Source organism: Lynx rufus, unplaced genomic scaffold (genome assembly GCF_022079265.1).
Source record: "Lynx rufus isolate CCGP_SWC_20201006 ecotype Redwood Valley unplaced genomic scaffold, mLynRuf1.p SCAF_20, whole genome shotgun sequence".
NCBI classification, from domain to species: Eukaryota; Metazoa; Chordata; class Mammalia; order Carnivora; family Felidae; genus Lynx; species Lynx rufus.
The window spans coordinates 10148127-10163136 of NW_025814835.1; positions in this window are offsets into that span (position 1 = coordinate 10148127).

The window sequence follows — 15010 nt, forward strand, 5'->3', positions numbered from 1 at the left end:
ACACAGCGTTCAGTTGATTTATTGTTGGTGAAGATGTGATAAAACACAATAGAGAGAGGTGAAGATGAATCAAATTTCATTAAATACCTGTGAACTGAGGCAATGCAGAGATCAAAGGTGTGTGTGTGTGTGTGTGTGTGTGTGTGTGTGTGTGATGCAGATCAGGCCTTTTCACTCTGCTGTTTCAGATCAGTCAGTTGCCTTCTGCTGCTCCTGGATTTGCTCTTCCTTTGTCCTCACTGGGGCCACAAAGCTCAACAGGAACTGACTTCTAGTAGCTTTCTGGACAGAAGTCACAGCAGCCTCTTCTCTGTTACTCAAAATCCCTGGGCTCCTGATGGCCCGAGGGCGTCTGGCTGCGCTTCCCTTTCCAGCATTTTCTCCCATCCTCTCCTCCTCAATTCCTAACCATTCTTGACAACACATCTCAAGCATCCTTTAGGGCCTGTAGAATCTCCTCTACTTTCTGGCAGGTTCTTGCTGCCACCTACCATTTCACTGTGGCAAGAATACTCCAACTGGACTTGAATAGTGCCTCATGTGATTTTTGTTAAAGGTCACACTCACCCACAAGAATGTGTTCCTGGAAGAGCAAGGACTGTGTGTTTCTTGCTCACCGCTGGGACGTGGCTCTTATTACACTACCTCATTCAGTGAGGGCAGTCAAGAAATGCATCTCCATTTAATGAAGGAAACAATGGAACAAAAAGCAGACAGCAACAAAATTCGAGATAACAATGGTACATCTAATATAAAAATCAACTGTCCTAACAAAGGATAGAGAGCACTATTTTCACAGCAGTACCTGCTAAGCTGACCTAGGGTCTGGAGAAGTGTTCTGAGCCAACAATGTCCGAGTTAATCGTCCTAGTCCAATCTTATTGTAAATAGATCTCATCACACTTGGAATAGCATATTGTGGGGGGAAAACAATGTCCCCTTCGTCCCCCCCTAGGTTTTTTGGCCAACATAATACTTAAATTGACATCAGACACATTAACACTAGAAAACAAATCCTATTTCACATGTCCAGGGGCCCCGTAAAATATGTGCCTCAAAGGCAGTCAGGTAATAGAGACTTATATGCCACCCTGAGCTAAGGAGAAATGGGGATGGGGTATGGGGTTTCAAAGGGGAAGAAGACAATTCACAGGAAGACGTGAAGACCAAATGTTTGGGAAGCAAATGTTCACCATGCCATGTAGATATCTGTCTTTCTGATATAAATTAATTTTTTTGTGGTAATAGCTCTCTTCCTGGTACGGGTCTCTTATCTAAACTCCTTTAGGCAGGCAAGGGAGAGGTAACAAGCTTTTCCGGAGTCTCTTGGGTCATAATTGCCTTCAGCTCAGAACAACTCCCATACTAATGTGGCGCCTTCTGGGGTGACCTATTCACCTCCCCCTCACTATCCAATTCAGAGCCTTGACATTAAGGAAAACGTTAAAATCCTGAGCAGTGGGTGACCCTATCATCATAGAGTAGTAGCTGGACTTTGGCAGATACCTAAATAGCTATGAAGATAAGGGGATTCAGATCGATTCTTTATGACTCCAGAGAAAGAACAGGGTCGGGTTTTGGTTGAAAGCAGAACAACAAACAATCTGAATTATCTATTATCTTCTGGAGGTACTGAGTGCCTGTCCCAGGAGGCCCGGAAGCAGAAGTTGAGTGACCGACTCATGGGCCAAGAATCAAAGGTGAAATGGATGGGGAGAAGAGCTCTGAGTGGTAGAGTCTTTTGTTGTTGTTTGATTTTTGTTTTTCGTTTTTGCTTTTGCTTTTCCTGACAAACATTTTAATTTGGACATGAGAAATGTCAGTGATTCTTACAATTCCTAAGATCATGACACAGGTCTTAACAGTTTGTTAAGTCACTGCCCCTCTCAATCATTTGCACCTCCCTTCCCTGCCATGAGCTATTAGGAAGAAAGCGAATTTATAATTTGAGCAAACATCAGTGTTAAAAAGTAGGTTGCAGAGATAAGGTATTCGAGTACCTTTGCAGAGATTGTACTCTATTTGAATTAATGTCTTTTCAAATTTGTCATTGCCAAAAAGGTATCTGTACTAGTACTGCTTGAAGGAACTTTTGGAAATTTTACTAATATAGCAACACTATTTTGAACTAAGCCAGCTGATGCCATATGCTTCTAGAGAATTACCCCATCATTACCATATGTCAGTGTCTGGAGATTATTGTTGGAGTACCTAGATTCCTTGAAAAAAATGTACAAGATGCTTCTGAGTCTGGGATACCCAATTGGCTGAGTTATTAATCTCACACTGAAGTATTAATAGACATATCAGGGAATTTCTGCTTCTGGCAAATTAAATTTTGTGTGCATGTTTTGGTAAATGTGTGCCTGTATGAAATTCAACACAATAGAGGGTTGATTTTGAGATAAGTCTGGAGTGAACAAGAAATTTCCAATTAAAAAAAAAAATAAAACCTTAATCACAATATCCCGTCATTATTCTCGTACATGCAGAATTCTCCTGAGATCTCTGTTCATGATTTCCCGAAGTGGGCTGATCTGGCCACGGGGGATACAAGTGTTGTTGTAGTTCATTATCACAGGTATGAAGTTTGACTTACTTCCATGTTTTGTTTTGTTTTGTTTATGGACTATAATGAGATTGTGAAGGACTTCAGAATCTGACATATTATATGTTAATAGATAGACCCATTATCTAACCTGCTGGTGTGTTTTGAATAGATGTTAATTCTGGTCTTTTCATCCTCAAGAATTCACGCAAACCTTTCAAGATCAAGTCCACCTGCCAAATGATTCTGTCCAAGAGGTAAGAGTGTTAAATTTAAATTTTTTGTGTATCCTTTCTCATCTGCTGCAGTAATTATTTCTCATATTGACATTTTATATGTTTTTTAGTGAGTCCATCCCTATATATTTATTTTTGGTCCTACTATTATATAAGGGCAGTTACGATCACCATGAGCCATACACAACTATCATCATTAGCTACTTATCTCAGATTTTCATTTGACATGTTTATAACTATCAGCATGATATCCACATCTTTTTTTTTTAATTTTCTCAGTCCTATATCCAGATCTAGTATTGTTTTGATCAAGATAAAGCTTTGTGTTTTTTTTTTCTTTTCTTTTCTTTCCCCTTGGATTTTTTTTTTTTCAACGTTTATTTATTTTTGGGACAGAGAGAGACAGAGCATGAACAGGGGAGGGGCAGAGAGAGAGGGAGACACAGAATCGGAAACAGGCTCCAGGCTCTGAGCCATCAGCCCAGAGCCCGACGCGGGGCTCGAACTCACGGACCGCGAGATCGTGACCTGGCTGAAGTCGGCCGCTTAACCGACTGCGCCACCCAGGCGCCCCCCCCCTTGGATTTTTGAACAGCTGTACTACTCTTTCCCCTCAGATTTCTTCCCTCTATGCTATTCTCTGACCATGGTTTCTAAAATTAGATTACAAGAGTGCTTTTTCCCCCCCCTCATCTATCTGGCTTTGGGTGACTGGTAAACACTCTGACATACAATTGCAGAATTTTAAGGGACCAGAGGCATGGGAAAATACCAATCAGAAATGAGGACAAATTTCAAAATTACGACTTATAGAAAGTATGCACAAAGATCAGGCAAGCATTTGATTTGTTGCTCTGGGATGTGTTTATACAAAGGACTTGTCCTTTTGAAAGGATACCTGACATTTAAGTAAGCCTGTTGGTAGTGGGTAGAAGATTCTCCGTCCTCAAAGCAAAGGGCAAAAGACTGTGGACTTTGAAAAACTCCCTGCCCACGTTTCCTGGAGACTATTTGATATTCTCAAAATCTTATGGTGGCTTCAAAAGAATATTAGTCCTTTTATCAAGAAAGAAAAAAGAATGGCTTAGAACAGTGTTTTTCCAACAGTGTTCTGTCTAGCCCTAGGATTTCAAATCTCCATATCGATGTGGATGAGGAGGAGAAGGAGGAGACGTGTTTACTGGAAGAGAAACCTAAAGTCAGCGGGTGCCAATTAGCGAACGCAGGTGGCCTACTCACAAAGAAAATCTGCGAACTCAGGCATAACTTAGTGTGCATGACACATCACGTTGTTCAACGTCTCTCCAGCTTAAACTGCGTCCCTCCGGTCTGCACTTTTGCTTCTTCTCCCATTTTTAAGGACTCGTGACTAAATTGCACCTGCACACATAATCCGGGATCATGTTCCCGTCTTAATTTCATCTACAGCCCTAATTACCATTTGCTGGGTGACATATCACGTCTATAGATTCTGGGGATTAGAATCTGGACATCTTTGAGGGGACCTTCTTTTGCTTACCACCAAGTTGTAAGGTTTTTTTTTTCCTTTACTTTGAATAATTCTAGGTTAGTAAAATTGAAATTTCATGGCACATATTTTTTTGTCCTTAGCAGTTTAAACATTCTGTTGAGTAATAATTTTCAGGAAACAAGAAGGATACAGTAACATAAAATGTGCAAATTTGTATATTTATACATTTGTGAGTGTCTAGAATTATATATATATACACATATATTCAATAAATCAATATAAAATATATAATATATATAAACATATGTAATCAATCCCCTGGGCACATATTATGTGCAAAGCACAGTACTTGTGACTATAAATAGAGCAGACACAATCTCTGTACTAAAATTACAATCCAGTGAAAATGAAGGATCAAAAAAGATACACAAATCATTGTATTTTAAACATCTGAAATGACTGAATGTATGAAAACAAAATGTATTCAGGGGCTCCTGGGTGGCTCAGTCCATTAAGTAGCCGGCTTTGACTCAGGTCATGATCTCACAGTTCATGGGTTCAAGCCTCGTATGGAGCTCTGTGCTGACAGCTCGGAGTCTGGAGCCTGTGTCTCTCTCTTTGCTCCTCCCCTATTCATTCTCTGTCTCTTTCTCTCTCTCTCTCTCTCTCAAAAATAAATAAACATGAAAAAAAATTTTTTAAATTAAAAAAATATATTCAAAATCTGTAATGATTGTTTAGCTTATAACTGGAGAAATGTCATGTTTGACTTTTCTATTTTTTCTCTTCAAGCCTGAGCTGAATACAAGTTTGATTTTTCATATATAAAGAAAAATAATATTGTGTGAGAGAACTGTATTTAGAACCAGTTGGTCAATATCTCAATATTATATTTGGCAATTCTCTTAAGGTTAAGTGAATGGTCTTTGAGATAATATCCAATCTCATTACTTTCATAAATTTATGTGGTTTATACTTGCTCTTTAAGAAGTTAGATATTAACATTATCATATCATATTTAAGGAAAAATGAGAAATGGATGTGGGTACACTAAATGTTTTGAAATAACATTTAAAAACATATTAATATAAAGTAAATATTAAAATTAGTCCAAGTTTCAAAGACCAGAAGATCCTGATAGTGTTTGCTTAGAATATTTCAATTATTCTAAAACAGGTGAAGGCAGAAATATGCAAAGCTCCCATGACAGAGTAGAGAAGGCTGTTTTTGCCAGCAAGTTTCATCATCACATAGTCTTCTCACTATACCATCTGACATTTTTTTACCCAGAATATTTCTAAGGTTTTGTGGAAATTAGAATCAGAGAATGTTATAGCAAATAGAGCTCTCAGGACCACACAATGGTTTTCCTTGTGCTTTTGTTTTTAATAAACGTTTTGTTTAATGTTTATTTATTTTTCAGAGAGAGACAGAGAGAGAGAGAGTGAGTGGGGCAGGGGCAGAAAGAGAGGGAGACACAGAATCCGAAGCAGGCTTCAGGCTCTGAGCTGTCAGCACAGAGCCCAATGCTGGACTCAAACCCTCCAACAGTGAGATCATAACCTGAGCTGGAGGCTTAACCAACGGGGCCACCCAGGTGCCCCTGTGTTTTTTGCCTTTTTAAACGAAGAGACTGAACTCAAGTGACACCCTGAGTTTAAGGCTAACAGTCAAGTATTTTTCCAGGCAGAGAGAACTACTTGTCTCTCAGTAATTCAACATGGACACCATTTCCTGTTCACTTCCATGAACATCAAATGTTTTTTTGGCATAAATGCTATTTGGACAAAATAAACCTATGACTATATGTTGACCATCTGTTGGCTTATATAAAGCTTCCAATTTCACTTAGATCTTACCGATTAAATCTTTAAGATATAATTTAAAGCAGCAATTAAAATATAAAATTTTATTTTTTTCTGGTTATAATTATAGAACTTTTAAATATTCAAATATTGATAATACTACTATAATTTTCCCATCACCAATGAAAAGTTTGATGTATAGTCTTCCAGGTCTTTTTCTTTGTAGACACGAGAAAAGGAAACAATATAAAATCACATTAAAACCATAGATCTCTGACTTTGTACCGATTTTCTTCTTCCTAGCAAGACTTTCCTTCCAGAACACCTTTTTGAAAACATGTCCCATTATTCATCTTTCATTAATACTTTCTTGTCATGAGACCCCTTATATTCCTATTACTAATAGAGACTCCTTTCTTGCTCTAGAAATGCATTTTAGCCTAAAGGTTCTCAATAATGTGTATTCCAGTGGTGAAGATCTACTTGTGGGCATTCTTGAATCTAAAAAAGGTCAGTGGGAAAAATATGTAACATTACATAAAATCATTAATATTTCCAATTTTACAAAACCAAAATGACAAATTTAGTAGGGGTGATCCTAGATAAGATCTCCAGTTGTATCAAGTTTAAAGCTATTTGAACTCTGCCCCCCTGTACTTTTGGCACAAGTGGGTATGCATGCTCACAAGAGAAAGGAAATCTAAAACATACTTGAGGATGCAAAACGAGAAAAATTTGATTCCATTTCCCAAAGAGTTGCCGTTCCCAATTACAGTTTAAAATATTGCATTAATATTTATTGTGTTAAAATGTAATTGACTTAAATTGAACTGAGTACCCTTACTTCTGGAAGTAGAACAACTTCGCATACAATACAAGGAAGCATTTGTGCTTTTTTGAGCTGCTAAGTCAGTCTGAACTTTGTAGGGAACCTTCCTCTGTGTCTAATTTATCTTCTAGATGAGTAAGCTCATGGAAGGTAAGAATTGTATAGTTTTCATCTTTAAAGCCCCATCTTTTTAGCAGAGATTCTGGTACATAGATGCTCAACAAATGTTTGTGAATTAAATGAGGAACACAAAATCACAACTTATTTTGGTTGTTCCCAGATTTTATAAAACTGAGTCTAGAATTGTTGTTATTGAGAAAGTTGAGGAATTTCACAGTTTATCAAACCCTTAAGCACATTTCTGAAGCTTTTTATGCTCATTTTACTTCACTTCTAGCCGAGAAAAAGTCAACCAGTGGTAGAAATCTAAAGACAAATGCTTGACATTTTAGTTTAAAACTTCTGGACTTCAGTACATTATCAGACTGATGGGGAAAAAATATGCTTAATTGGTTGTACTGGCAGGATTGAGGCTCCAAAAGTAAATTTCACCAGAGTCAAAATGGCGTGTGAAAGATTTTCTGTAGCCACAGTGGTAATTAGCGGTAATTTACATGGAGAACCGATCTTGGATTTATATGTAATTAAAAAAAAAAAAAAGGATTGGTAGATGAATTCACTATGGCTAGGTTTGTCATGAGCTGGTAATTCTAGGCTTGGGGTAGAAATAATAAGTGCTGTGGTAGCAATTAAACATAGTGGAAATAGCAGATCAATTAAGGAAGAGCTGAGTTGCACAGAAACGATAACAAAAAGGTATACATAATATTTAATCAAAAGTTATTTGAGCTTTAACAACTGTCTTCAACATCATACAAAAATAACTTAGCAAGTCATAGTTTGAATGTAAGATTGAAGAATTATTTCCAAGAGTCAGAAACAGAATAAGAAATTTAAGACTGTCCATAAAAACAATCTGACACAAAGCTTTAAAGGACAATGTAGTGATCTTGCAAGTGTACCTCTTCTAAGATTTACATTGTTGTTTATTCTTTGATTGATTCCCAACTCTGATGTCATGCATCTGTGTGTCTATTTACACAGGCGCTGTGTTTTTAGTGGATGTAAATTATGAGTGTGGAAAGACCTAGGGGGAAGGACAACAAATGGAAGAAGAGAAGATCATAACAGGGACATGGGAGGGAGAGAGAGAGAGAGAGAGAGAGACACTTTTTTAGTGTTTCAGCAGTCCAAATAGATGAGTCATTTGGATTGCTTGCAAATTGTGCTTCATCCAACAAAAGCATAGACTCAGAGACTGTGTAGCTTAGAGGCATTTTCCCTTCTCTATTTTGTCTATGATTCTTAAAATAAAGGCTATGCCTCTATCCAAAACATTGCATTCTGATATGAATGTATTACAGTGAAGTGCAAGGGAAGATATTGCAACTAAAAATTAGAATAAAATTAGGTACCCAAGTCTCAGTTCCAGTACACTGTGAGTTTCTCAATGATTTTGAAAGAACCAAGAAAAAAAGAGCAAAACTATCCCATTTAAATTATTCTGAAAATGGGGCGCCTGGGTGGCTCCGTCGGTTGAGCGGCCGACTTCGGCTCAGGTCACGGTATCGCGGTCCGTGAGTTTGAGCCCCGCGTGGGGCTCTGTGCTGGCGGCTCAGAGCCTGGAGCCCGTTTCAGATCCTGTGTCTCCCTCTCTCTCTGACCCTCCCCTGTTCATGCTCTGTCTCTCTCTGTCTGAAAAATAAATAAACGTTAAAAAAAAATTTAAAAAAAAAATAATAAATAAATTATTCTGAAACTTGCCGCCATCTACAAAATACTCGCTTTCCAACTTATCAGACTTTTTCTTACAAGGTTCTCGTAATAGTTAAAAGATAGACACGTGGAACCTAGGGTTTCTACTAGAAATATAACTGCTAAGGCCTTTAAAGATTCCAGACGGGGTTTTCTCGCCAATAAATCAATAAGTAACGCCTTCCCCAGTTAAAGAGAAATGGACACAACCGCAAAATGGCAAACAATAATTAAATTATAAGGGAAGCTATATTTTGACCCCTGTATTAAACAAGTAAGAACGGGTGGTAAAATATAATAATGCCATCGAGTTTGGATTCTTCTGTTTATTTTATAAAATAAAATACTGTATCCCAGTAACGTAAATGAAATTTGCAATTTCGAGTTCTCCCAAGGATCCAAAAGTTTTCACGAAGAGAAGACCGCTGTCCCAGGCACCAAGTACTGGTGCAGATAGCTACAAAGGTAGGGCACCATAAAACCCCTACAGAGGAAAGCAATTTTGTGAATGCCTCCTGAGTAAGATACTTTGAGCACTATATTAACACATCTTTCTCTTTTATCATATCTCTGGCTGTCTCTTCTGACGTGGTTCCTTTAACGATCCATCATCACATTCCTCCTGACTCACGGCTACTAATTTATCTAAAATTCTTTTTACTATTACCTCTACACTTTGGGGAACACACACACACACACACACAACACACAATACCACATACTATTATTTCACTTTGAATGTCTTTGAACTGTTGCCACAGTGGTCTCAGTCCACAGCAATGCACTAATTAATAGGATTGACCTGAATGATTCTAGACACAAGGGGATGTTGCAGGCCAGAAAAAGAGGATTATTAAGTTTTCAGCATCAACTAGGTTACATACTGTGCTGGAGATGCTATATGTATTTCCTTTAGTCTTCACCATGCTATTGCAGGGTGCGTATCAATTTTACCATTTGACAGATAAAGAAATGGGCTCACTATGGAAAAACAAACAAGCCACGCGGGTCAACTTGTTCTTGGTGGTAGGGTCAGAATTTTGGTTCACAGTGTTTGGGCACAGAAGTTGTTTTATTTTGATTCATTGGAGAGTGAGAATCAACCCGAGTCAATTTTCACAAAATAGCTCTTTTCAATAAGAAAAGATTGCACATTCTATGAGATCATGGTTTGGGAACCATTTTTCTGGATTTTTTTTTTCATAGAGTAAAGTTCCCACATTTCAGGAGAAATGCACGAAACTGTATGTTTAGAGGGTGCCTACTTCAAATCAGACAAAATTCTCCTGTCTCACTCCTTAAATCCATCTAGTTATTCTGCATCTATTTCTATAGATTGCCCTTCATGTCATGCTAATGTGTATAGATTGCCTACTAAAAGTTAGGATAGTGTTGGTCTGGAACCTTGGGAGCTACCTAGGTAAAATCTGAAACCAGGTCCATAACAAGGAGGGCAAGGAGGGACCAAGAAAAGAGGCCGCCACTCCAGATCAGTAGATGGTAGTTTTAATAATAATAATAATTAAAAAGGAACTATTTATGAGGCTTGTCTTGGGTGGGAGATGAGTAGACCTCAACACCTGGCCGGCAGAAATTTTTTTAACATTTATAGAGAGGCCTTAATGGAACCCATCGTGTAATAAGTCCAGATGATCTCAACAACACATTGCTTCCTCAAGGCTGTGCCTTTGACCATAGCTCTCCTACTCTGAGAATGGTGGGTGAAAGGTCCATCCCAGAAGGGGAGAGGATGAGAAGCCTCTGATTGTCTGGGTACAGCTCATGAGCTAACCAGCAGTCCCGTCCTCTGGATGACCTCCTTCAACACGCCAGCCCATATGACCAACTCTTACACACTTACCCTCCCCGCTCTTCCACAATGAGACCTGAGCAGTCAGCAAGGTCAGTATGTTTCATTAGCCCGGAGGTGGTTCATGGAGGAGCTACCTGGCTACATTGGAGGCAGATACCTCAGAAGCAATAGAGTCACCTGCAAGAGAAAACTTAGGTTAAGATAATGATTCCCAGAAGGAAGAGCATTTCTTTTCTATCTAGAGTCCCATGATCTGAACCGTTGATTTACTGAGTCCCCTAGGCTAGAGGTTGGATCACTTACATATTCATGTGATTTAGTAAAGATGACACATTAGCAGACTCATCAGCTATACACACACGTCTCGCTTAGACAATGCCACAGATGCCTCCTTGCAAGGCAGTAATAATGTCTAAAGCCATCCTATTTTTGGAGGACAGTTTTTCTCTTTAGAGACATTTCAGTGTTCAGTAAAGACAGGCTTTGCCAGCTGTCATTTAAGCCTTGTTGGGTGAATTTAGTAAGCGCTCCTACATGTGCTGTAACATCCTCCAGGCAAATAGAGGGGGAAAAAAATGGTGGCCAAATGATTATACCAGTAAAAACAGAACATATCCATCTGGTCTTAAGGAAAGGAGTTTGTCAACTTTTGTTACCAAGGGGAAGATTGTCCTCTGTGCCCAGGGAAAATCCAGGTTTCAGCAGCCCAACCAACCACCCAAGTGGAGGCCATGGCCAAACACTGTGCCATCCAACCATTGGGTCTCATTCGGGACTACCCCAAAAATATCTGGGCATGTCAGTGCCAAACCAGTCGTTATATTTTAATGTGACAGAATGACTGAAGTTCCGGTGATACCTATGCCATATTCCTGCTCCAGTTGGGTTGATTCTGTTTAGAGTGATTTTTCTGTTCCCAGCATAGGGGTGCCTGCGTGATCACATGTCCACGGCCTGGCGTGAGCCACGTGAACCGTTCCCAAATCTGAGTGCAGCCACCCACGGCTCTGATGGTGGTATTTTTAAGACTTTTCTGGTCAGCAGTTTGATCGACTGCCTTTGAAGTTTGACTGACAGGAAAAGAATTCTCCTGCCCAGAGCTGTTAACAGTGTGTGCTGCGGGCCAAATTTGGGGATCACTATTGGTAACATCAGATGACTTAAGAGTGCTAGTCCCAGTTTGTTTTTCTTACTATACTGTTCTACTGCCTTCCAGTCTAGTGCTTTCCATGGATACCCACCATGACAACCCTGATAAGCTAGAGAGGGGCAGCTGCCCACATACCATCCTGTGACTGGACACCTCAGGAGCAGTAGAAGCCCAAAGTCAAAAAGACAGATATTTAGTAGGAACTTGTGTGGGAAATTTTTCCCTTTCTATAAGAATTATACCCTTGGCCTGATCCTTAGATGTTAACGTGGCTGCAGCTTTAGAAACTTCCCCTGGTTGTGCATCCATACACGTTGGCTGGGGAGGCAGCACCACCAGGCATGAGGAGCTATGGTGGGGGCGGGATGTGCCAGATCAGGACACCTGCATTCTCCCATCATGCAATGGTGTGCGTTCCATCCCAGGTACCACATGCTTCCACATGCTTCCACACGTCCAGCCTGCAGCAGGACAATGGGACCCCAGGGGAGACTGAGTAGCTCCCCCTCACCCAGGAGTATGAAGTAACTCACCCATCCCGATGGGAACATCCCACTGCAAATTCTAGTAGATGACACCTTTCCCAGGCGCGATTAGGCCTGGTGTTCGTAGCAGCACAGCACGTTGATCCGTGGTCAGAGTCCGGACAATTCTATCTTCTGTGACTTTTATACCTTTAAGGTGTTGGGTGTCTTGCCAGGGGTCCCCAGTCTGGTGTATGAGGAAATAGGCCTTACTTGCCAGTTGATTATTCCAAATACATTAAAGCCAGAGACAGTAGTTTGATTCACCTGGCCAAGGTGGTTTTACCTGGTAGAAATTTAGTCCACTATTTTACTATTCTATTTTTCCTCTTTATCAACTCTGCTGCTTGCTGATTATTGGGGACATGGAATCTGCATTTAATGTCATGTTGTTTTCCCAGTCTTGCACATCATGACCCTTGAAATGTGACCCCCAATCACTGTCTATTTGATGAGGGTATCCATACATGGCGCTCAGTTTCTTTAATCCCCTAACGATGGCAGTTGGCTTTTTACTGGGTTCGGTGAGGTCTTGGATTAGGCCAGACACAATGTCCCCACAAACCAAGACATGCTTATTTACGCGGGGGGGGGGCATATCATTAACTCACCAATCCCTCATTGGTTGACAGCTTTGATGGGTGGCCCCAGACTCCTTTGGCAGTTGCTTTGGTTGTTATTTAGAACACACGGAATTAACCAAGTTACTGTAGTTCAAGGGCAATCTGGCATCGCTGACAGCATGTCAACCTACCCAGGCGCTCCTCCGATGCACCCAAGATGCTGCATCTACTGAAGGGTCAGTTGCGAGAGTTCCTACCTGGGCTGGGGCACCGGTTTCCTGATTTCCAGTGGGTGTCCACACCTCATTAGCTGGGACACGAAAGACAGTGAGGGCTGGCTCAGGCTTTTGCAGTTTAACCTAAATGTTTATTCACATATCCTGACCCCACAAAGACTCATTCGTGATCACCTAGCCTTCAGCTTTCCGGCGTGCAGGACATAGGGTTAATCCCTTTAAAACAACCCAACCATCAGTGCAACTAGTTAATAGCCAGGGCTCAGCATGGATATCAATGCCCTGCACCGGGTGCCGGAGGTGAATTGGAGTACCTTGGATTTCACTCCTGCAGTGAATGTGGCCTGAGCAGGTCCTTCAAAGACAGGGGTGTAGATGGCCTGTCTCCTTCCCAGCTTCCTAAGAATTTGTTGTACCTCCTCCATAGATTTCCAAGTTACTACATGCCCTGGGAGGTCCCTGTCATTAGGGTGAGCCTCCTTGTAGGCTACAATAATCCCGTCTAGGAAGGAATGAGTACTTGAAACCCCAAGCACGGAACAGGAGCTGCCAGGGGACAGGGTGTGTGGGGATGTTACTCCCTCCCTCTGCCTCCCACCGTACTCACCACACGCGGATGCTTCCCTGGCCTTTTGCTGAGAATTCCCAGCTCCATCAATCAACTCAGGGGGCATATATTCTCTCATCATGAACATTTCCTGAATGGGGGCTTCCCTGGTTAGTTGGGGTTGCCGTTGCTGCGCTTTTGCTTTCCTTTGCATTAGGGGTCAGACAGCATGGACTGATCCTCTGTCTGCCTCTCGGTCGCCACAACATCCTCCTCCTCGTGTCCCTCGCTTGCCCAGGGATTCCCCCTGGTAGCATCCCGATCGGGCTTTATCACAAGTGCCGGGACCTAAATCCACGGAGTCCGCGCCCTGCTGGCTTTGCAAAATGGAACGCTCACCTCTCCAACCGATTATCCTGCTCCCCTACCTTGTCTGCCAGTCCTGGAGCCAGTGCAGCACCACACGTCTTTCTCGAATCTCAGCTTCACGTCTCACTTCCTAACGTCAGCTGCAGCCTCTAGTTGGTCATGGATATAGCCCTGTGAACCACCCACAGTCAAGGCCAGCCCCCGGCGTGGCCCCTAGCTTCCCTTCTCTGCTGCAGCGTGCTCTGTGCGGTTCCTCAAACAAATGTATCAGGCCCCCTGGCATTTTCAGGGTCTCCCCGCTGTCACACAGAGGTCCCCAAGCATTTGGGATATGAGACACCTCTCCCATATGGAGGTCAGTGGCCAGCCCCGGATTTCCCTGTGGATGCCTCTTCCCTGGGGCCACCTGTTTCTTCTCCTGGCTGACGCAGCAATCGTGGCAATTATTTGCCACCTTGGGAGCTCCCGGGGTGAAGTCTGAAAGTGGCCCCCATGAATGGAAGCCAGGGAGAGAAGGTGGAAAGAGGCAGGCCACTCCATACAATAAGTGGCAGGATTGAAAAGCAAGGGGACTTATTCACAAGGCCTGTCTTGGGCGGCCACAAGATAAGTAAATCTCTGCACCCTCGTGCCAGAACCTTAATAGTTCCTGGAGAAGTGTTAACAGGGTTTAATCATGTATTCAGCCCAGATGGTCTCAGCCACACCTTATCTGTCAAGGCTAAATCCTTGAAATGGCTGCTGGTGTGGGAATCGTAGGTGAAATGTACAGCCTGAGGAGAGAAGATGAGGTGAGGATCTTTCAGTTGCTTGGGTCCAGTTCACAGGTCAACCGAGGGCCATGTCCTCTCGGTGACCTCCCCCGACACACAGGCATGGGGTAAGCTGTTAGAGGGTCAAAATTTGTTGCCTGAATATTGTCATATGCAAACATATGTATATGTCAGTCCCCTCTTTTGGGAATCACATCAACAATAGTATGCACATCACGGTTCTGTGAGCTGCGAGAAGCAAGGCAAGATCTGGGCACGTAATACCAAACAGACATGGTGGCTCTTGGAAAAACCTCCCTTGACTGTTTTGAACACTGAGGTTCAGTCAAAT